Source organism: Quercus lobata, chromosome 4, assembly GCF_001633185.2.
Source record: "Quercus lobata isolate SW786 chromosome 4, ValleyOak3.0 Primary Assembly, whole genome shotgun sequence".
Classification (NCBI taxonomy): Eukaryota; Viridiplantae; Streptophyta; class Magnoliopsida; order Fagales; family Fagaceae; genus Quercus; species Quercus lobata.
In genome coordinates, this window is record NC_044907.1 from 78,199,694 (window position 1) to 78,224,475 (window position 24,782).

The following is a 24,782-nucleotide window of genomic DNA, read 5'->3' on the forward strand; positions in this document are numbered from 1 at the left end:
AGAAAGAAAATAATAAAGGCTCAAAATTAACAAAGATGGCCTAAAATCATCTCTTAAGGATTGGGATAGTTCTTCAAAATCCATGACTTTAACTTATTCAAGTATGGCATAAAATTGATGAATTCTTAGCATTCGACCAAATCAAAGAATAATGAGACTAAGTAACATCAAAGTTATGTGCTTCCAAATGAAAAATGAGATCAAAAGAAAATAACCCTCTAAAAAAATGAATGGCTCAAGAATTCACTTTGGTTATAGTCTCTACATTTTATTTTCAAGATTTTCAAAGTCATCTCTATCTCTCAACCAATAAACATGTTCATGTGGCTAAAGTGCATGTGCATGATAGTTGAGCATGAAAAATAGTGGAATTCTTTAGATAGAAGTAGCATAAAAAACTTTGACTTAAAACTCTTGCTAAAGCAACACTTTTTTTTTTTCTTTTTTTGAAAATTGGACTATAAAAACAAAAACAAAAATCACTAAAAATAACCCAAAAAAAAAAAATAACATAAAATAAAAACAAATGCAAATCATCTCAAGTTCCTTCTCCCAACCTATAACTTACATTGTCCTCAATGATAACAAGGAAAAACAATAAAGAGTAAAGATTATAGAGAGTACCTTGAAGAGATGAACATAAATGAACAAAACAAAACTTTAACACCTGCAAAAGGGATTAGAAAACAAAATAACAAAAATAATAAAAAGAAAAAAAATTCTAAAATAAGACACAAACACTAATGCTAATTGCTTGGCAAGTCTTGATAAATGGGATCCTCCAAATTAATGGATTCCTCCTCTTGTGAAAAATTCTCAAGAAATGGCTTAAGACGTTGTCCATTCACCTTGAATATGTTACCATTCTTAGGATTTTCAATTTCTACGGCAACGTGGGGGAAAACATTTTTAACAATGAAAGGTCTAGTCCATCTAAATCTCAATTTTTTGGGGAAAAAATGTAACCTAGAATTATATAAAAGAACTTTTTGAGATGGTTCAAAAGATTTCCTTAAAATTTGTTTGTCATGAAAAACTTTCATTCTTTCTTTAGAAATCCTAGAATTCTCATATGCATCACGCCGAATTTCTTCCAACTCATTCAATTGCAATTTTCTCAATGAACTAGTCTTGTCTAAGTTAAAGTTAAACATCTTTGTTGCTCAATATGATTTATGTTCCAATTCCATAAGCAAGTGACAAGCTTTACCATAAACAAGTCTATAGGGAGACATACCAAGAATATTTTTATAGGCAGTGCGATATGCCCAAAGTGCATTATTCAACCTCAAAGACCAATCTTTACGATTTGGGTTAACTGTCTTCTCCAAAATTTGTTTAATCTTCCTATTGGCAAGCTCAACATGTCCACTTGTTTGTGGGTGATATGGGGTGGCTACCTTGTGTGTTATGCAATATTTTCTCATTAATGCCTCAAAAGGTCGGTTGCAAAAGTGCAAGCCCCCATCACTAATAATTGCCTTACAGGGGCGGCTTGATGCATTTGAGGGCCTAAGGTGAAAATTGATCATCTTATTTAAATGTAAAATTACTACTAATTAACATGAGCTACATAGAATTTTTTTTTTTTTGAATTTTTAAGACAAAAAAAATTTGACAAAATTTTTCATATTTGTTGATGTGGTAGATTGATAGTGGTAAGTAAAACAATGATGTTAGCGATAGATTTAGATGAAAACTAGTAAAAGTTTGCTAAATAAACTCTTATTATTATTATTTTTTTTTTTTAGAAGTGCAACATTCACAATATTTTTTACAACAAATCCTAGATTTTAAACTGCTTTTTGTTTTTTATTTGAAAATATCACTATAATTATTTTTTTGCCATCAACAATAGGCTGTAACAACTTGCTACTTAGCATTAGTTGTAAAAGTGTTGTGAAAAATATTGTGGACGACGTTGCATTTTTCTCTATTTTTTTTATTTGTTTTTCATCTAATAAAAAAAATTATTTTATTTATTGATTATAAATAATCCTATTGGTTAAAATTTAGGGGCCTTTTTTTTAACTTGGGGCCTTAGGCGGTTGCATTTTTTGCTCCACCATAGAGCCGGCCCTGTTGCCCTAGGGATGCCAAACCTTGACAAAACATTTTCCTTTAAAAATTTCAAAACAATTATGTGATCATTCTTTTTGCAAGGAATAGCCTCAACCTATTTTGAAACATAATCTACAGCCACTAGAATGTAAAGATATCCAAAAGAATGAGGGAATAGACCCATGAAATCTATGCCCCAATAATAAAAAATTTCAACAACTAAAATTGGGTTTAAAGGCATCATATTTCTACGATTTATTCCTCCAACCTTTTGACAAGACTCACAAGATTTGCAAAGATGATGAGTGTCTTTAAACATATTAGGCCAATAAAAACCACATTGCAAAATCTTTGCAACAGTTTTCCTTGAAGAAAAGTGGCCACCACAAGCTTCATTATGACACAAGGAGATGACACTAAATATTTCATTATCAGGGACACATCTCCTAATGATTTGATCTGGACAGTACTTAAATAAATAAGGATCATCATAGAAAAAATTGCGTACCTCAACCATGAAGCGTTTCTTATCTTGAGCACTCCAGTAGATGGTGTTTGGCCTATGATAAGAAAATTGACTATATTAGCATACCAAGGCAAAGTAGAGATGGAAAACAATTGTTCATTATGGAATGAATCCCTAATGGGCAATGCATCCATGGATTCATTAAAGGTGAAGCGCGACAGATGGTCTACCACCACATTTTCTACTCCATTTTTATCTTTGATGGTGATATTAAATTCTTGTAGTAGAAGAATCCATCTAATCAACCTTGGCTTTGCATCCTTCTTTGAAAGAAGATATTTTAAAGCTGCATGGTCAGTGAAAACAACAACAATAGAACCAATAATATATGAATAGAATTTATCTAAGGCAAATACCACAGCAAACAACTCTTTTTCAGTTGTAGAATAATTCATTTGAGCTTTATTCAAAGTCTTACTTGCATAATAAATTACATGAGATTTTTTTATCCTTTCTTCGCCCTAAAATAGCTCCAATCGCATAATCACTTGCATCACACATAATTTCAAAAGGTAAAGTCCAATTTGGTGGTTGCATGATAGGTGTAGTGGTAAGCATGCCTTTCAGCTTATCAAAAGCTTCTTGGCAAGCTTGGGTCCATTCAAAGGGAGTGTCATTTGTTAGGAGGTTACACACAGGTCTAGATATGAAACTAAAGTCTTTTATGAACCTCCTATAAAATCCAACATGTCCTAGGAATGATCTCACATCTTTAACAGTCTTAGGTGTAGGCAAATTAGCAATCAACTCAATTTTTGCTTTATCCACCTCTATGCCTTTTGAAGAAACAATGTGGCCTAATACAATCCCTTTTGTGACCATGAAATGACACTTTTCCCAATTTAATAGTAAATTTTTTTCTTCACACCTAGTTAAGACTTTTTGCAAATTTGAAAGGCATTCATCAAAAGAGTCACCAACCATAGAAAAATCATCCATGAAAAACCTCTAAATAATGCTCAACCATGTCACTAAAAATACTTAGCATGCATCTTTGAAAAGTGGCAGGTGCATTATATAAACCAAATGGCATCCTCCTAAATGCAAAAGTACCAAAAGGACAAGTAAATGTGGTTTTCTCTTGATCTTCAAGTGCAATTTCAATTTGATAGTACCCAGAATTCCCATCTAAAAAGCAATAGTACTCATGACCCGCTACTTTCTCTAAAACTTAATCCAAGAAAGGTAAAGGGAAGTGATCTTTCCTAGTGACTACATTCAATTTTCTATAATCAATACACATGCGCCAACCTGTGGTGACACGAGTTGGAATTAACTCATTATTCTCATTTTTTACCACAATTATTCTAGATTTCTTAGGCACCACTTGAGTAGGACTTACCCATTTACTATTAGCGATGGGGTATATGATACCCACATCTAACAATTTGAGCACTTCAGTCCTAACTACCTCTTTCATTGTAGGCTTCAATCTACATTGCATCTCCCTAGACGGTTTATCATTGTCCTCTAAATAAATCTTGTGAGTACAAACCAATGGGCTAATTCCTTTAATGTCAGCTATGTTCCATCCTATGGCACTCTTATGTTTTCTCAAAACATTTAATAACTTACCTTCTTGCGAAGAGTCAAGTTTAGAAGATATTACCATAGGAAAAGTCTCATCGATTTCTAGAAAAGCATACTTGAGCTCAATAGGCAAGGGCTTCAATCCCAATTTCGGTACTTGCTCACTAGATGGCAACAACGTTATCTCACAAGGTGGAAACTCCTCATATTTCAATTTCCAATTGCTTGCTTCCAATTCCTGTGCAAATTCCAAAAGACAGTGAATGTATGCAATTTCGGAATTCTCATCAAAAATAAAATCACATGAATTGACTAGACAAGCTTCTAATGGATCTGAAAAACATGTTTTGTTGAATTGTTCTTAAACAAGTGTTTTGATTAAGTCAACTTCATGCACAATCCTCTTCATCCTTAGGTTGCTCACAAGTATTAAAAATATTAAGTTCAAGGATCATATTCCCAAAAGATAATTTTGAGACTCCACTTCTACAATTTATCAATGCATTAGAAGTTGCAAGAAATGGGCGTCCTAAATCACAGATATTTGAGAATTAGCATTAGAAACAGGATGAATGTCCAAAATAATAAAGTCAACAGGAAAATAAAACTTGTCCACTTGAACCAAGACATCCTTAACAACACCCTTTGGAACAATCACAGATCGATCGGCAAGTTTTAAAATTATGGAAGTGGGTTTTAACTCGCTTAGACCTAATTGCTCATACACTGAATATGACAAAAGATTCACACTTGCCCCAAGATCAAGCAAAGCTTTCTCTATTTTTGAATTACCAATCACAAATGAAATAGTGGGACATCCTGGATCTTTTAACTTAGGAGGTCTATTGTTTTGAATGATTGCACTAACTTGTTTAGTCAAAAATGCCTTCTTATGTACATTAAGCTTACACTTAACAGTACATAAATCTTTCAAAAATTTAGCATATGATGGAATTTGCTTTATGGCATCCAAAGGGAGAATGTTCATTTTAACTTGCTTAAGCACTTCAAGGATGTCAAAATTTTGATTCACTTTTTGAGGTGGAATCAACCTTTGGGGAAAAGGAGCAGGGATAGGACACCTTTCAATTTCATTAGATTTAGGCTCAAGGATTTCATCACTACTCTTTATTTTGGAAGACTCATCATGTGTATTGCTTTTAAGAATATCTTTTTCAATGATTTTTCCACTACGAAGAGTAGTTACAGATTTAACTTGACTCACTTTATTTTTAGAGGAACTACAATTATCAACACAAAATTGACCTTGGGGGTTTGGTTGTGGTTGAGATAGAAACTTACCCTTTTCTATTGTGCTCATGGATGTGGTCAATTTAGTGAGAGTTCTCCTAATGTCATTTATGGCTTGTGAGTTCTGATTATTAATAGTGGATTGAGTCTGCATGAATTGTTGCAAAGTGTCCTCAAGACTCTTCTTTGGAGGGGGATTATAAGGAACAAAATTTGAAGAACAATGTGTAGGAGGTGCAACCACATTATCATTCCTCCAACTAAAATTTGGGTCATTCCTCCACCCTGAATTGTATGTCTTTGAATAGGGGGAAGGGTATGATTTTTTTACCATGTTCATAGCATTTGCTTGATCATGCAACACCTCTTTAAAAGCTGGAATTATAGGGTATTCATTGGTAGAGTGTTCCATGGTATCAAAAATTCTACAAACTTCATCAATTTTAGGCACAGTATTGATTCCATTGACCTCCCTTAATTCCATGACTTCAAGCTTCCTAGTTAAACTAGCCACCCTAGCACTAAGGTCATCATCTTCCCTAAGTTGGTATTTACCAACCCCAGAGGGGTTGGTGGATGCTCTAGACCTATCTGAGGTATTAGTGGTATCTCAAGATTGGGCATTCTCAGCTAAGAGATCAAAATAATCAAAAGCCTCATCAGGATCTTTATTCAAAAACTCTCCATTGCACATCATCTCTACAAATTGGCACATCTTTGAAGTTAAACTTTCATAGAAAAAAATAATTATACGCCAAGTTTCATAGCCATGATGTGGACAAGCATTAAGCAAATCTTTAAATCTTTCCCAACATTGATAAAATGTCTCATTATCTTTTTGTGAAAAATTCATTATTTGTCTTTTAAGTGCATTAGTCCTATGAATTGGAAAAAATTTCTTTAAAAACTGAGTTTGCATCTCTTGCAAAGTACCAATTGACCTAGGTCTTAAAGAATTAAGCCAAGTTTTTGCCCTGTCTTTAAGAGAAAAAGGGAACAACTTCAACCTAATGGTCTCTTTATTACATGATTGGTCATAGAAGGTAGAACATACCTCCTCAAATTCCTTAAAGTGTAGGTAAGGATTTTCAGAATCTAAGCCATGAAATTTAGGAAGTAATGAAATCATACCGGGCTTAAAATTAAAATTATTTGCATTAGTTGGAAAAATGATGCATGATGGTGCACTACTCCTAGTAGGTTGCAAATAATCCCTGAGAGTTCTAATGGGTTGGTGAGCATGGAAGTTTTCATTGTTTAAATTATTCTCGTTAACATGATTACTCTCTAAGTCCGCCATGATATCAAGTGTATCAGAATGTGTGAAAGAATTAGATAAATTTCCAAACAAATTATTAGACTCAATTCTAATCAAGCGATTATCACTATCACGACAACAAACACGCATGCAAAAGTAAAGCAAGAAAGAAAAAGAAAAAGAAAACAAAACAAAATACCTTTAACAATAAAAAGAAGTAAAAATAAAAGAAAAACTCTAAAAGAAAACTAAACTGCTTAAAAAGAAAAGAGTTGGAGAGATATTACCAAATATGTGAAGAAATTTAATGCCGAAAACCTCTCCAAACGAAGTGGAACGCTTCTCTAATTGCCTAATTTCCCGGCAATGGCGCCAAAAACTTGCTGCGACTTAACTAATGCTCTCAAGTGCAGGATTGTCATGAAGTAATAACTCCGTAAGTCCGAGGTCGAATCCATAAGAAAAGGGAATTGATTAGCAAACCACAAGAGAATAAAACTAAAATAATAAAGTTTAATTGAAGAGATTTTTGATGGTTTAGTAAAGTTAATCTAAATTGAGAGAAAATAACAATATATTAAGGCGCTAAGGTTTTGGGCATCCACACACAATACATTTATTGGTAGTCTTAACAATATTTATTTTATTATTCAACTAAAATTCATATGAAGGATGATCTTAGTCGGATGATTTAACAATAAGAACTCAAGAATTAATTGTCTAAGGTAATTTTATGAAATTGATTGATTTTAGGCAAAATGGAACTAGTGAATTAGTTCGCAGGGAATACTAAGCATTTAACGTGCTTGGAGTCTACGATAAATGAAAGAATTATAAAGAACTAAACACTTTTCTAGATGAGTAAAACAATCAAAAATATAAAAATATAAGCATTAAAACCAATAAATAATTGTTAAGAACATACCAATAAACGGTTGGGTTTCACCCCTTTCCTTGGCCCATTTAACTTCATAATTCGGATTTCTGGTAAACTATAAAGTTGTAACCCTTTAAGTTAGCTTTCCATCCCAACTTGAATTATCTCGATTGGACATTTAACTCAAAAGTTATGCTCCAAATACTAACTGGTGTGCAAGCTGGAATCCTAATTCAAATTAGACTTGGATTTGGTGCAAATTTCTTTTGATTCCTTACTCCATTTGGACTTGAATTTAATTGGGTTGGTCTTATTTGACATCATCATCGCCCTTGTAAAATTGAAGTCCATTAGATTTCTTCTTTGCACAAATCCACTTATTTAATTTTATTATCCTACAAAAGACAAATTCATACATTAAAATTCAATTAAGCACAAAATTGATTATTCAGCATTATTCCAAAACCAACTATAAAATGCATGAATTAACTCAAAATAAGTATGATAATACTTTCTAATAATGATATAAATATGCAAAATTAAGTTATTATCACGTAGCCTCCTTTGTTGGGAATAATATAAAAAGTAATAAAGGAAGTACAAGGATAACACAAAACATAAACAGAAATAGATAACTTGGAGGCACAAAATTGTTATCCTTAAACAATATTTGCCCCCACACTCTTGTTGCTAAATGGTTATCGCAAACTTGTCCCTAGGATACAACCAAGTTGTTGGGTTTTACAGATAGCAATTTTGGAGAATAATCATAGGATTTTCTTGTATTTTTCAAGTGAACATAAGCCTCCATTTATACCCATAGGGTTATATTTCATCAAAAGACATGTATAGAGAGTTAAAATGTTTTATAAAACCGTTCACAAGACTTGAAACATCTTCAAACTTTCAAAACAGCCACTAGAAAATTCTGCAGAAAATTCAGTTTTTTCAAGTTTCGATTGGTCGAGGGTTCATTTTGATCGATCGAATGTTCTTTTCGATTGATCGAGTAGGAATCGAATAGTGATCGAATCATCCAGAGACTTAAGGATTATTTTCCTCATCATTTCAATTGATCGAGTAAAAGCTTTGTTAGGAATCCAATTGTATGTGTGCATGGGGGACTGATGGCCAGTGCATGTGGTGCTGCATAGGGTGGTGCTGCAGAGTGTGCCTAGGCTGATGATGTGGGGGGGGGGGGTTGTGTCGTTGATGGAGCATGCGTGCTCAGCTAATGAAGGGTGTGCTTCCAGTGTAGTTTGGGTGTGTATAGGACTATGTTGCAGATAATGAAGTATTGATTAGTTAGCACTGTATACTTGTATTGTAGGGTAGTGACACGTGTATTACTGTAGTGGTGATGTGGCAGATGTGTGTTAGATGATGTAAGAGTTAGTTAGAATGATTAGCTATCAAGGTAGTTACACAGCTAGCATTGAGTTACTGGCTGAAAGTATTTGACTTGGGAATGGGTTGTAAAGGATCATTGAACAGTTTTGTTAATTGAATACTTCTTTTCTTTGCTACTTCTCTCTATTCCCTCTATCTCTATCTCTGTTCTCCTTTATCCCTGTTCTTGGAGGTTAGCTGTCCTTGAATTCAACTATCAATTCCCACATTCCTTGCATTTGGTATCAGAACTTGGCTTTCCTTGGCTATGGCAGAAACACGATCAAGCATTGTTGCTACTCAGGAAGCCATTGCTTCAGTCAAGACTACGTTTGATCATTATGCTAAAGAAATTCAAGAAATGCGAACAATTCAAGAAGTGCACACACAAACTTTGAATGAGACGAATCAACGATTGGCAATTCTGGTATAGAGGCGTGGTGGTTCTGATCAAGGAGTATTGCCTCCATCTCCAACAAATGGTGAAACCAGATACGCCAATTCTTCATCTTTTGCTCTGTCTTGCCCTATGAGGTTGGAATTTCCAAAGTTTTTTGGGGAAGATCTTGCTAGTTGGGCTTACAAAGCCAACCAATATTTCAAGTATTACAGCACCCCAATTACAGAGAAGTTGATGCTTGCTTCATTTCACATGGAGGGTGAGGCTTTGATATGGTTTCAAGATAGTGAAGAAGCTGGTCTTTTTGTTGATTGGGAGTCATTGGTTCAAGCTTTGCACATAAGATTTAGTGCAACAGCCTATGATGATCCTATAGAAACTCTCACTAGGCTAAGGCAGACTGCCTCAGTGGCCTTGTATAAGGCTCAATTTGACGTTTTGTCCAATAGTATTAAAGGCTTATCTGCTACTCATAAATCGAGTTGTTTCCTTAGTGTATTAAAAGATGAAATAAGGTTGCCAGTGAGGAAGCTCAATCCAAAATCATTGAATGAGGCTTTTGCTTTGGCAAAAATACAAGAGAAATATAATTGGAGTTGTAAGAAGAATGCTAAGTTGGATCAGGGAAAGCCTTCTATTCTAGGTGCTCCACCTAAAACTACTTTTTTGGAGTCTAAAGCTAGGCTGCCAATTAAAAGAATTTCTCCTGATCAAATGGAAGAGAGGAAGAAGAAGGGTTTATGCTATAATTGTGATGAGAAATGGGGTCCTGGCCACAAATGCAAGAATGCAATGTTATTTCTTTTGGATTATGTGGAATTAGCTCAAGAAAACATCAACTCTGGGGTGCATATCACTGAATTGGAGGAGAATGGTGGTGTAGATCAGATTGGGCAGGACCAAGAGGGTGCTGAGATCACTCTTTGTGCATTGAGTGGTGCTTGCTCACTCCCAAGTGCAGGAGATCGTAGCAATATAATTCTCGGAGTACCAAGGTCGAACCACAAGGAGTAGGATAGATTCAAAGACAATATAATTAAACAAAAATTTGGGTAAAGAAGAAAAATACTTTTGCTTGGTGATTGTTAACAACAATAATAATAAAAACTAATTTAAATCAATAATGTAAATACTAGGGCATCAGGGTGTTTCCCTATATCGATATGAAATTCTTTGTGATCTAAGAAAATATCTATTTCATAATTGATTGTTCTTATACAATTAAAAACTTATGATTCGGTTGAACTGAGACAATTCAAGAACGTATGATAACCTCGATTGATAATGCGGTTAGAAAAGTTTTCAGAAAAAACCCATTCATTTTAAAACTTGATTTCTATTTGAAATTATTAGAAATTCATCTAAAAAATAAGAAAAACATGATTGAACTTATTGAAAGCATGGAAGAACTAATACATCAAAAAAAATCTAATTTAACAATCAAATATGTTGTTGATAAAATCTTAGAAAGAATCACATTGAATATTCATACCGTATATAAGAAACATAACCCCTAGCCCTAGTAAAGAGTTTAGGCTGCCATTAGAGAAAGAAAAATACAAGGTTTTCTTTTCCAAAATTCCTTCTATACAGCCTCCCTTCAAAACCCTAATGTCTAAGTGTCCAAAGAAAATAAAACTTTTACTATTTTAATTTCTGTCCAGGTTTACAGCAGTAACTTGTGAGTTAATTTCGGCCTTTAAAAATTGAGAATTTCGGAAAACTCAAAACTGGAAAATTGTAGATATTTAAGTCACGGTTCCAACCCATCAAGCCTTGTGTCAATTGGATTTTTGAGGAGAGAGATATGCCCAAAATACTGATCAGTGCTCAAATCAGATTTTTCCTTTTCAGATTCTGCCTCTTTGATTTCTTTTTTTATTTGAAGCTTCCAATCATGGTAGACGATCCAAGCACTCCAGCTGCACCTCTTTAGACATTTAAGCATGGTCCTTTAGCTCCACTTTAATTCTAGTTTGACCTTCATTCTCTCACAAATTCCTGTAAACTCATCTTTCTCACATGATTTCCTGAAAGTAGAAAATTACATACAATAAATAGCATCTTATTCAAGAAATTATGTAAAGATAAATAATAGGGACTAATGCAAATCATGGCTTAATTATACAAATTAAGCATAGTAATAAAGAGATAACGCCCATATAAATATATAACAAGTATACATTTTAAGGCGTTATCAAGTGGCACTGCTACTTCAGGCACTATGAGAGTCATGGGGAGGATTAAGCATAAGTTCTTTGTCATTCTCATGGATTCAGGAAGTACCTGCAACTTCATTGATGCTGCCTTGGTGTCACATTTGCACATTAATGTTGACACTTCTCAAGTTTTGGAAGTCAAGGTTGCCAATGGCGATCTGATCCAGACTCAAGGTGCTTGTGAGGAAGTGCCAATCTGGTTGCAAGGGCATGAGTTCTTGGTACATTTGCATGTGTTGCCAATGGGGGGGGGGGGTGTGATTTGGTTTTAGGGACTCAGTGGTTGGGCACTTTAGGAGTAATTCAATGAGATTTCAAACTGCTTACAATGAGTTTTGGTTATAACCACAGGCAAGTTCTGCTACAAGGGTTGAGAAGTACAAGATCTCAATTGCAAGATGGGGATACCTTTTTGAAGCAATCAGTTAAGAAAGGGCTGGTTCTACACATTTCCTTCCAGCCTCAATTGTCAACTGCAGAAGGTACAGATTAACTACCTGAAGAAGTGGTTGCTTTGTTGGATGAGTTCAAATAAGTTTTTGCTACACCAGAGGGGCAGCCTCCCTTAAGGGATCATGAACACCAAATCAATTTAAAGGAGGGAGCTCAAGCTATTTGCCAGAGGCCTTACAGGTACCTTTACTACCAAAAAAATGAAATTTAAAAGATTGTTAAGGAATTACTATTTGCTGGTTTAATTAGAAACAGTAGCAGTTCTTTTGCTTCACAAGTCCTTTTAGTTAGGAAGGCTGATGGTTTATGGAGAATGTGCATTGATTATAGGGCCTTAAATCAAGAAACCATTAAGGATAAATACCCCATACCTGTCATAGATGAGCTATTGGATGAGTTGTTTGGTGCAACTGTTTTTTCTAAATTGGATTTAAGGTCTGGGTATCATCAAATCAGAATGAGGGAGGAGGATATTACTAAAACTGCCTTTAGGATTCATGAAGGTTACCATGAATTTTTGGTAATGCCATTTGGCCTAACCAATGCACTTTCCACCTTCCAATCCCTCATGAATTCCATTTTTAAGCCTTACTTAAGGAGATTTGTTTTGGTATTTTTTGATGACATCCTTGTTTATAGCAAGAATTTGAGTGATCATGTGCATCATCTTCAATTGTTGTTGGAAGTTTTGGTGAAACACCAATTGTATGCTAAACAATCAAAGTGTGTGTTTGCTTGTAAGGAGGTGGAGTATTTAGGACACCTTATTGCTGGTGATGGGGTTAGAAAAGACCCAAGGAAGACTATTGCTATGCAGCAGTGGCCTATTCCCAAAGATGTTAAGGCCTTAAGACGATTTTTGGGTTTGACAATCTACTACAGGAAGTTTGTCAAGGGGTATGGTCAAATTGCTGCCCCTCTAACAACCTTGTTGAGCAAGGATTCCTTTATTTGGAACTCTGAAGCTTCTCATGCTTTCCAACTTCTTAAGGATGCAATGTCAAATCATCTTGTTTTGGCTTTACCTGACTTCTGTAAGTCCTTTGTGGTGGAGTGTGATGCATCTGGTGTAGGTGTTGGAGCTGTCCTAATGCAGAACCAAAGACCAATTGCTTACCACAGTCAAGCCTTGAAGGGTAAAAGCCTTGCTCTTTCAACTTATGAGAAGGAATTGCTAGCTCTAGTGGTGGCAGTGAAGAAATGGAGACCTTATCTCCTTGGCAGTCCCTTTGTGATTAAAACATACCATCAAAGCTTTAAATACTTGTTTGAACAGAAGATTGGGACCCCTGCTCAGCAAAAATGGATTACTAAGCTCCTTGGCTATGCATTTTTGGTTGAATATAAACATGGGAAAGAAAACTTGGTGGCTGATGCACTTTCAAGGAGGGAGGCTGTTGAGGATGGGGCTGTTAAGGGTGCTAATGTGGGAACCCTTTGTATTATTTCTTTCCATACTCCCACTTGGTTGGATGATTTCAAGATGACTTATAATTTTGATTCTGCAATTCAGAAAATGATTCTTGCTATTCAGTCAGGCAGTGACATTCCAGCTGGGTTTACTTTTTGTAATGGCTTGTTGTTTTACAAGGGTAGACTGTTTTTGGGTAGTTCATCTCAGGATTTGAAGGCCCAGGTGTTGCAACAGGTACATGCTAGTCCTCTAGGGGGTCATTTTGGCTATTTGAAGTCTTTTCAAAGGTTTAAGAAAGATTTTTATTGGACTAGTATGGTGAGAGACTTAAAACAGTTTATGAGGGAATGTGATGCTTGCCAAGGGTTGAAGAGTGAAACTTGCTTACCTGCTGGTATGTTGCAGTCCTTGGCTGTTCCTAATAGGCCTTGGCTAGACATTAGCATGGATTTTGTGGAAGGATTTCCTAAGTCTCAACAGAAGTCAGTGGTTTTTGTGGTGGTGGACAGGTTCACCAAGTATGTGTATTTCATTCGATTGGCTCACCCTTACACTACTGCCTAGGTTGTTCATGCAGTATGTCTTCAAGTTACATGGTATGCTCTCTACAATTGTGAGTGATAGGGACCTAGTGTTCACTTCCAAATTCTGGTCTGAATTGATGAAACTACAAGGAACTAACTTGGCTATGTCTTCTTTATATCATCCCCAATTTGATGGGCAGACTGAAGTGGTAAATAAGAGTCTAGAGCACTACATGAGGGCCTTTGTTGCTAATAGACCTCACTCTTGGGTGGCTTGGCTACCTTTAGTTGAGTTTTGGTTCAATACTAACTTCCACACCTCCATTAAACTCACTTCATTTGAGGCACTTTATGGCTATCCTCCTCTTAAGGTTGCAGAGTATGTACCAGGTGTGACAAGGGTTGCAACTGTTGATTCTTATTTGCAGGATAGGTAATAATTCTTTTCCTTGTTGAAACACAATTTAAATGTGGCACAAGAGAGAATGAAGTGGTTTGCTGACAAAAAGAGGGTGGATAGGTCCTTTGAGGTGGGGGATTGGGTTTATCTTAGGCTTCAACCATACAAGCAGCCCTCAGTGCAGTCCAGACAGTTTGGGAAACTTGCTCCTCATTTTTATGGGCCTTTTCAGATTGTGCAGAAGGTGGGCTAGGTTTCTTACAAAATTGATCTACCTGAGGGGTCACAAATTCATCTTGTGTTCTATGTTTCAAATCTTAAGGCTAAATTGGGTGCTCATGTGATTCCTAGACCTGCCTTGCCTACTATGTCTGCAGATTAGATCCTTGCCCTTGAGCCTGTGGCTATTCTGGATACCAGAACTCATCAGTTGAGGAGCAGACTCATCACTCAAGTGCTGGTGTAGTGGCAGGGTGAGAGCAAGGATGATGCTACCTGGGAGAGTTTGTTTGAATTGCAAAAGAAGTTTCCACACCTTGTGGGCAAGGTTTTTTGAAGGAGAGGGCATTGTTAGTAATCCAACTGTATGTGTGCATGTGGGGCTAATGGCCAGTGCGTGTGGTGCTGATGGCTAATGCGTGTGGTGCTGCATGGGTGGTGCTGGAGAGTGTGCCTAGGCTGATGATGTGGGGGGCGTGTGTTGCTGATGGAGCATGCGTGCTCAACTGATGAAGGGTGTGCTTCTAGTGCAGCTTGGGTGTGTATAGGACTATGTTGCAGATAATGACTGTATTGATTAGTTAGCATTGTATACCTATATTGTAGGGAAGTGACACGTGTATTACTGTAGTGGTGATGTGCCAGATGTGTGTTAGCTGATGTAAGAATTAGTTAGAATGATTAGTTGTTAAGGTAGTTACACAGCTAGCATTGAGTGAGTGGCTGAGAGTATTAGACTCGGGAATGGGTTGTAAAGGATCATTGAATAGTTTTGTTAATTGAATACTTCTTTTCTCTACTACTTCTCTCTATTCCCTCTTTCTCTATCTCTGTTCTCCCTTATCCCTGTTCTTGGAGGTTAGTTGTCCTCGAATTCAACTATCAATTCCCACATTCCTTGCAAACTCAAACATCATTATTACAACCTATCCATGTATATATCTATATATACAACATCCTTGAACACTGCACTATCGACATTGATCTTATACCAGTCAGACGGTAGGGGCTTCTAAGAGGCCGGTGCTTGGGTAGGCCAAGGGGCACTGAGGTTTGCAGTTTTGTTCATAATCACAATTGCAGTTTTGGAGGCGCCTCCATGATTAACATCATTTCTATTATTCCAAATGCCCTATGCGGCTGTTGCAAGAACTTCCAGTTCTGTGTGGTCGTTTTTCTCTTTCAGCAGCCAAAAGAGATCAATGAAATCCTTTGGGTTCCATGAAGGGCTGGGTTGCTTTACATCACAGATATTCCATACCTCCCTAGAGAGATCACAACCCCAAAAGGTGTGCTCTGGCGTTTCAGTTGATTCACACAAGTCATAATCAACTTCTGTTGAAATGTGGCGGTCCCTAAGCCAAGTTTTTGCTAGTAGAATATTCTTGCAAGCACGCCAAATGAAGTTCCTGATTTTGTTTGGGCACTTTAGACTCTAGATAGACTTCCAAATTGTAGTCATAGGCGAATTGTCAAAGCATTGCTCATTGTCTTGGCTATTTAGAATTCTTTGGGTGATGTGATATGCACTTTACACAAAGAAGTCACCATTTGCAGTGGCTAACCAAATTTGGTGGTCCTCTGTGGGAAGGGCGTTGAGTAGGATGCAAAGTATTATCTTAGCTTCATGGGGGAGAAAGATGCTATGGACTAACTCTGTTCTCCACACATGCAGGTCATGATCAATGAGGCACGAGACCAGTTCACTATTGTCTAGGTTAAGCTCTATTCTTGACTTACACTTCTGAATGTCGTTGGTTTTGGAACCCATTTATCTTTCCAGATTTGAGTTATGCAGTGTTGCCATGGTCACATCTGTATAGGGTCACATCCGTATGGCAATGTTACGGATAACTTCTTACTAAATATAATTTTTTGGGGTTATTATTGGGTATTCCGGAAATATACTCCCTCCCTTTCACACAAGGGTGGGCCTCATGATGCACCCCCATCTGACATAGTACATAGTGCACAATGTTTTTATAGGGAAATATTTAACAATACTTTTTTTGCTTTGCATAAATCCACTACATTTATTACTTAGCAATTATTACTTGTCTAGCTAGTCCTTGTGTGTTATTGTATTTTTTCTGAGTACCAAATATACAAATATATATATATCTATATATAAAGCAATAACAACTGGTAATAATTTCTTTTGATAATTTGGCAGATAATTGGAGTAAAGAGATTTAAATCCAAGATGTCTTTATTGTAAAAACTTGGTTTCTCCTACCCATTTTCTTTAAAAACCGAAAAAGAATGAAATAAATTTTGTAAAACATATATATATATATATATATAATCACATTAAATATAGGGATGATAATAATGCATAGATTCTTATGGAATTGAAGTAATTTTTCGTGGGAACCAGGCCTCCTTGGAATTAAGATGTAAAAACAGAGAAAGAGAAACTAAGAGATAGAAGAGGAAGAGGGAGAAACTAAGAGATAAAAAGAGGAAGAGAGCAATTTTCTGAACATTTCTGATATGCCTCTTTGCAATGAGCTAGAGCTTCTTACAGTACAATTCCCTTCCCAAATACAATCTGTTACAACTAGTATTAACTAACCAATTTATCCTAACTGTCAAGCTCAATACAATGCCAGCTCAGCAGGTAAGGCTAACCACTGTAACTAACTACCAGCACTTATCAATTCAGGAGAACACAGCTACTATCAGTGCACAAGTGCACAACTCCTATCAAGGGATTGAGGGAATCTATTTTACGGTTGAAATCTATTTTATAAATCTGATCGTGTATTGAGTATCACATCATTTAAAATTTTAAACGAAGTGACTGTGGATAAATTTTAAACTTGCAATATTTAATTTAAACCATTAAATTTGATCAATTTCAAAATAGAAATTACATGTAGCATTTATTTGATTTTTTGTGTGGTTTACATAGAGTGTGCATTTGGGAAGAGATTAAGGATCTGTTTGGATACTGCTTATTGCTAAAAACTGAAAACTAAAAACTGAAAACACTATTGCAAAATAATTTTTAAATATGTGAATAGTGCCGTAGGATCCAGTTTTAAAATTGTTTTTGCTGAATAAAGTACTTGCAGGTCCTATGAACAGTGCACGGAATCCATAGAAAAACAACACAAGCGCGCAACGCAGACACTATCCAAACCCCACCTAAAAATAAAAATTATTTCATTATTCAGTTTATTTTTGTTACTATTTATGGGTCTCACTGCACTTTTTTGCACTGTTTATCAGTCTCATCGTATTATTTCAACTAACTTTTACTTTTATCTACAGTATTTTCAGCAATAATTTTTCAATTTCAGCAAAATAGGTGGTATACAAACATACCCAGAATTTTTTTTAAGATCATTGACTTTATAAAAATAACGTATCTTATATCCAGAATCGAAATTAATTATATAGTCCATTAATTGGGGTTCTCACAGAATGTCGTATCTTCAATCATGCGGTGGAGGATGTTCTTTGTAAGTGACCTTCTCAAGGGTAAGGTAATGTACGCATGGCAAGTGAATGCTGTAAGTGCTTTTTTTTTTTTTTTTTAATGATGTTAAGAGTTTTAAGACATTGGTCACATCATGCCTTTTATGATCTTGAGTGAAATAGTGTTAAATTATGGCACCAGATGATGGAATCTCCAAGTTCATGTAGGCGAATGATAAATTGGGTAAGGAATTATTGACAACGTACATATGTTCGCATATGCCCAAGGCATATCCTCCAAATATACTAGGATTACCATTCCATGCACATACTTGATACTTGCATTGGCAAACATGCATAGTTCTATTTCTAGTGCATGATGGTCGCATATAAGGAACATTGTCGGTGTACAAAACACCGAGTATTGCTGGTGCTGACTAAGCACACAGATATCAGACTAAGCACACAGATATATTACTAGACTACTACGGAATGTGAGTATATAATTAAAAAAATGCTACTTCAACAACATTTTGCATGCCACTGTGGGACACACTACATACCTCTAATTAGTATCGTATTGTTTAATTTAATTTCCATTCAATAATTGAAAATGGATAATCAAAATGAATTAAGGTCATGCATGTGATGGGTGTCATAGAGTGTATAATGTAAAATAAATTTAGAGCCAAGGAAGAAAAGAAACATAAATATACCTCCACCCATAGTTGTTTAAATGTTTAGAGAAAAAGAAGACTTATTATATGATAATGTATATATAAAAAGGGTCTTTGAGTTTATGAACTTTACTTCACATATCACATTTTGATGGAAAAATAGGCTATATATATAGGCTAGATTAAGAATCCTTTTAATTTAAGATTTCCATAACTCTCCTTCCATCAAGGAACTTAAAAATTGTAACTTTATGGTATTTATTAACCAAAGAGCGAGATTATACCAATTGAGAGTTACCTAAAGAATGTTACACCTAACATGTAACTTTCACAAATAGGAAATTTAGGACATGAAATAAGAAACTTAAGACATGAGTTTAATCTATCACTCAAACGTGGGACACATAAATTTCCCAGTATTTGGTTACTTCTTTTTTCTCTTTTATTCTGCTTTCTTCTCTCTTGATGGGCTGGATTGCCTTGGCTTTTCTTCGGCTTGATCCTTGAGCGTGGCCCTCTAACCCAATTAGTTTGAGTGAACCCAATGGCTTTTAAATTGAAGTTTTTAATTCCTATAGTGCATTTTGTGTAGACAAGAGTCCTCGGGCTTTGATTGAAAAAAACTTATATATAGGCTTCAAGCTTGATCCGTGTAGTGAAGAACTTTGGACTTCTGAACCCAATTCGTGAGGCAAGAGAAGGCTTGTAGGCCCGTTCTGTGTAGTATCGGCTTTTGAGGTCGTTCTGTGTATTGTTGAGTTCTGCTTAGGAATGAGAAGATTTTTGCGCATAAGTCCAATTCATGTAGCTCCTTAAAAAACTTCCTTTGGCTTTGAAAATGTTGTAGAAACAACATTAATTATTCTTTTATTTTTCTTGATTTCAGCTCTTTGGCCAATTTGACATAATTTGCACAATGAGATGATACCGTGTGACGTAAGAAAAGAATAAGCATGAACAAATATTTTAAGGATAATTAGGTCTAGAAAGGAACTCACAAGTTATGCATCACAAGCTGAAATTTCACAAGTTATCTTTCCAAAGAAAAGGAAAAATAAATAAAAAAATTTCTGCCCATATGCCAATTATTTAAGTAACACCAATAAATCCTACGTCACAATGAAAAACTTACAACCAAGAGTCCAAATTTCTGTCAAAGTTTCCAGATCCAAAAGTTGAGTTGAACATGTCAATAAGGAGGCGAAATTGCGTCAAGGTAAATAGGCGAAATTTCTGACAAATGACAAGAATGACTATTCATGATTTTCTGTGTAAAATAATAAAAAGACAATCACAGAAGGTTTCCATCATGGTTGCTATGAAGAAGATAAGGGTAAAAAGCCTTTAACCATCTTTTTGGGCAAGGATTTAAGAAAATCTTCTTTTGCATAACGTGACGTGAGTATGCCAAGAAACATCAATACTGAATTGATAAAGAAAGGAGAGATAGTGCATCAAATATTATAAAAAGCATAAACACCTTGCTGTGTAAGAATATTTGCAAGTTTGTATTTTTTTTTTTTTTAGTAAATAGTAATACTTATTAGAATACACACAAAAATAATAATAGTGTTTGAATTGTTGCCACTAGGAATGGTAATTGTTACTGCAAACATAATAGTAATAATTAGAGCACTAACCACTATACAAGAAATTGTTGTGTCCTCCATTAATTTTTTGATCCTTACCAACCAACTCTTTGTGGGTCTCCGTTAACAATTCTCAGGGTGTTCAACCATTTTGATTGTAGATTCTAATAAAGAAGGATAGACAACGCTCTCCACCTCCTATGTTAATTAAGCAAATCCTCATGAACAAATATGGAATGGTTGAGATAAAATATTATATTAGAAACACCTTTGTCACTTGGCGTCTTTTTCCTCTCACCAGTGCCGGCCCAAGGCCTAGGCAACTTAGGCCTAGGCCTAAGGCCCCACAACAAATAAAAAATTTCTCTACTAAAAAAAGATCCCATCTCCCTAGTAAAATATCCAAAATTTTATAAAAATATAACATTTTTTAAATAATTGGTACTTTTTTTTAAGAGTGATGTTAAAGATACCACAAATTTTACTATAGATTTAACTGACATATCACCAATCAAATAAAAAAGTAATTCAAACGCAAATAAATTAAGTTGTTGAAATTCATCAAATACAGTCATAATCACATTTATTGTGAACATTTTGTAGTATTTTTAGTATTTTTCTTTTTCATTTCTAACCAGACTTTTAAAATAGGAGATCAATAAAAATTTAACCCAATTGAAACCCTAAGATATTTCAAATAAAATGCAGTAAATGTGATAAATCATTAATGACGACTAATCTCCTACTAAGCCACATACCAAATAATATCTACCTATCTCTTTCTCTTAGAAAGAATATATAAAATTAAAATTTAGATTACAACTGTACTTAACTATGCATAATCATATATTCAAGTTAAAGTAAGTTCCTTTTGATTCAACTATAATATTCAATCTTCTATATGGAATTAATCTTAGTTTAACTAGTATTATTCATCAATTTCTGTATTTACATCAAATTAGTCTTAATTTAATTAGTATTATATAATTTTATTTAATTAATGTTTACATATAAAAAGACCCCATATAAAATTTTTGCCTTAGGCCCCAAATTTTGTTGGGCCGGGTCTGCCTCTCACTATAAAGAAGTGAGATCAATGGTTCAATTTATTCTTAGTGAATGATTTGTAGGATTGAAAATTCTCATTACCCAAAAAAAAATCTATTATTGCTTGTAATATCTATAGCGAAAAACTATAAGATGCCACTTCGTTAAGACCTAAGAGACTTTACTTAATTTAATTTAGACTAGTTTGTTACCAATATATATATATATATATATATATATTGTACTCTGCACTCTTGGTGTGATGATCACTTTGCATGTATTAGTTCTTGTGAGGTAGGACGCAAGGCGAGTTCAATTCTACAAGAGGAAAATGTATTTTGAATCAAATGATACCACATTATCCATTTCAAAATTCAATAAATGAAAGATATATGTGCAAAAATAACTACTTACTAACATATGTCTTTCATTTTTTAGTGAGAATTTTTTATTTTTTATTTTTATTTTTTTATTATTATTTTTTTTTTCAGACATGTCTCTCACTTATTAAATTTTGATATCACTGACATGGTATCACTTTTTTTTTTTGGTTGAGAAAACTAAGTATTTTTTAACACATATATACGGAAGAGGGGAGAAGGTTTTTTAAATAAACTTACAGTGGTGTATATCCAAAAGAGCCTAACTCTTGTACATGGTATCACTTGATATTAAATACATTTTCCCCCAGAAATGAGTTTCACATGCATATTCATATTAGACTATAGTAGTTTTATTTTATTTTATTTTTATTTTTTTTATTTTTATCTTAAATTAAAACAAAAAATATTATATTAGATCAGTGGTATTCATTTTAAAGACATATAATAAGTTAAGCATTTAAGCCTTTTGGGTGTTCTGTGTGTCATTAGTTCCGTGATTCAAAAAACAAAATGTTAAAGAGTCTTTCACAGTTTTATGCGAGATAACAAATGAAGCATTGAAGATTTAATGGTGACACTGACTGTGTTCTGTGTAGAAGCAAGTCTAAAATAGGGATCATTTTCTTTTTTAGGAGAATTTAGATGAATTTCATGAATTGGTGCTTAGAAAGACCGGTTGGGAGGAGATCATGCCATTGAGTGAAAAGCTTGTTAAAGACAAGTCTCTTCCGACTTCCGGTTTGAATAAAGTATCATCCCCTACCCCCCAAAAAAAAAAAAAAAAAACTAAATTGTGTAAAGCTGAGGGATTAGATCAAAATAATACAAACTGAGTGATTTTACGTTATACCATTGTAGTTCTCTTTGCATCTGTAGAGCTGCACCTGGAACGGTATGTAGTCCAGAGGAAGAATCTAAAATCGCTGCCAGGGCGGCTAAATAACTTTGGGGGCCTTTAGCGAAAATTTTAAATGAGCCATTTTTATATTTAAATATTAATTAAATAATATTTATTGAATTTTTTTTACTTAGAATTTATTTTTCTTGCTTTTTGAGATGCAAAATTATTAAGCTTTTGTATAGATAAATAAAACACAATTTATAATTAAAAATGATAATTTAACTAAAAATAAAATTTAAAGCATAGAATAATAGCACCTAGTTATTGCAATTTTTCTAAAACAGTAACCACTTTAAAGTTTAAACCTGCACAAATAAAAATTAATTTATTACATGGTTCAATAAATTAGTATCATTATAATTCAAATGAGTTGATATGATATACATCAAATTATTAATTGGTGTGATAATTTATAATAATTGATAAAGTAAGAGTTTGCATTAAAAAAAAATGTGATAACTTATTAATTAGTGTGTGGCCGTGTGGTGTATGGGGGACAGTTGTGAAGTCAGAAGTGTGAACTATGGGCTTACCTTATGGCCTTGTGATGTGTTGTGGCTTCTAGGAAGATTGTGCAGTGTTGTGTGAACTGTGTAATCTTGTCCTATCAAGCTGTGTGCACTGTTACTGTGCAGTGTTGTGGGCTGTGCAAGATGTGTTGTCCTATCAATCAAGTAGTGAAGAAGATTAAAAAAAATATAATTTAAAATATTTAAATTGAATAAAAAGCAAACTCTTCAATCTTAATTTTCGGAAAGATAGAAAGGGAGAGAGGGGTTATTTCTGCTATGGCCACAACCCATGTTGCCCCTCTTCAATTTTGAATCTACTATGAATTGAAGGGCAGTGAACAAAAAAATGATTTTAAGTTATTACAAAGAATGATTGAGCTTATAGAAAAAGATCAAGAATCAAGATGAAGAAAAAAAAGGTAAGAATATAGATGGAGAGGTAGAGAGATAGAGAGATGAGAGATTTTTTCTTTTATTTTAGAAATTTATAATTTTTATTTTAGCATATTTCAAGACAATTACGTTGTATTATTAATGAATTTTTTTGGTATTAGTTTTGATTTTAGTATATTTCAAGAATTAGTTAATGAATTTGTCTTTAAAATTTAATTTTATAAGCTGAAATTTGACTATTTTTTCTTTTCTTTTTAGGATACAATGAAACCTTTTTAATGCATTTTATTGACTAATAAAAGTACTTAATTTTTTTTTTTTTGTAATTAAAAAAATATATATATAATTTTTTTTTTTTTATACAAGAGGGGGCTTTCTTTTATTAGGGGCCTTAGACCATTGCATTAATTGTATCTATTGTTCAACCGGCCCTAGACTGCCTCATGTAACATGTTATTGTTCTTGCTATCTACTGAAGGCAATATTGCGTTCTTTTTATGACATCGGTATAGGAAGCAAAATATTTTACGCTGACGATGTTGAACAGCCCACATAAATGTGTTTCTTGATGTTTCCTTTGTTTTGCTCCACACAAGTTCATTTTTTGTGCTCATTACAGCAATAACAATCTCAATTTTCCCTTTTTGGATAGCTTTAAGTACAGCATCAAGAACACGAGCATCTGACAATTGTTAATCACTTAAACCCGGTAGCTCATCGCACACTTGGCTTAGAAGTTGGGCAGATTAGTAATGAAGCAACTTCAATTCATAAATTTGTTTGATCCCTATGTCAATGATTAAAACGAAGTTTTCTAAATCAACTAGATTAAGAAAATAAATACTAAAAAAAAAGAAAAGAAAGAGCATGCAAAAAGTTGAACAGAATCAATTACTAAGATTTGAGATTACTGATTGAGTAAATGTAGCGTACCCAATATTATAAGGAGTTTCGAAACAAGCCGACGAGCTGCAAAGATGGGGGGAAATCAGTCCATTTAAAAACAATAGAGAGCTGTACTTTATTTACCCTGCCTAATTAATTCAGAAAACACATTTAACCTCAAAAATTAAATAATTTGATGCGGTAGCTTTATTCTCAAATCTAATATCAATAGTTTGCACTTACAAGTGTAAAAATAGCCAATACCACCGAGGGTGTGGTCTAGTGGTCTTAGGTGATGCACAAGATGCATTGAGTGTGAGGTTCAAGGTTCAAGTCTGAATATGGACTCACTTGGGTTACCTTCCTTAGCAGTTCAAGGTTCACTAGTATTCCTTGTGAGGTTAGAAAGTTATGGCTCACCGTGGTCCCCCTGCACCCTAGCTGGGCCCTG

General features: G+C 34.4%; 1 non-coding gene and 1 pseudogene across 1 annotated transcript; one reads left to right on the forward strand and one right to left on the reverse strand.

The window, feature by feature from the left end:
* Nucleotides 1-1,163: 1,163 nt before the first annotated feature.
* Nucleotides 1,164-6,668, reverse strand: LOC115985861 (annotated as a pseudogene).
* LOC115988238 lies at nucleotides 6,133-6,239 on the forward strand. Its single transcript, XR_004091409.1, has one exon. It is a non-coding gene; the product is annotated as a small nucleolar RNA R71 (small nucleolar RNA).
* Nucleotides 6,669-24,782: the final 18,114 nt, after the last annotated feature.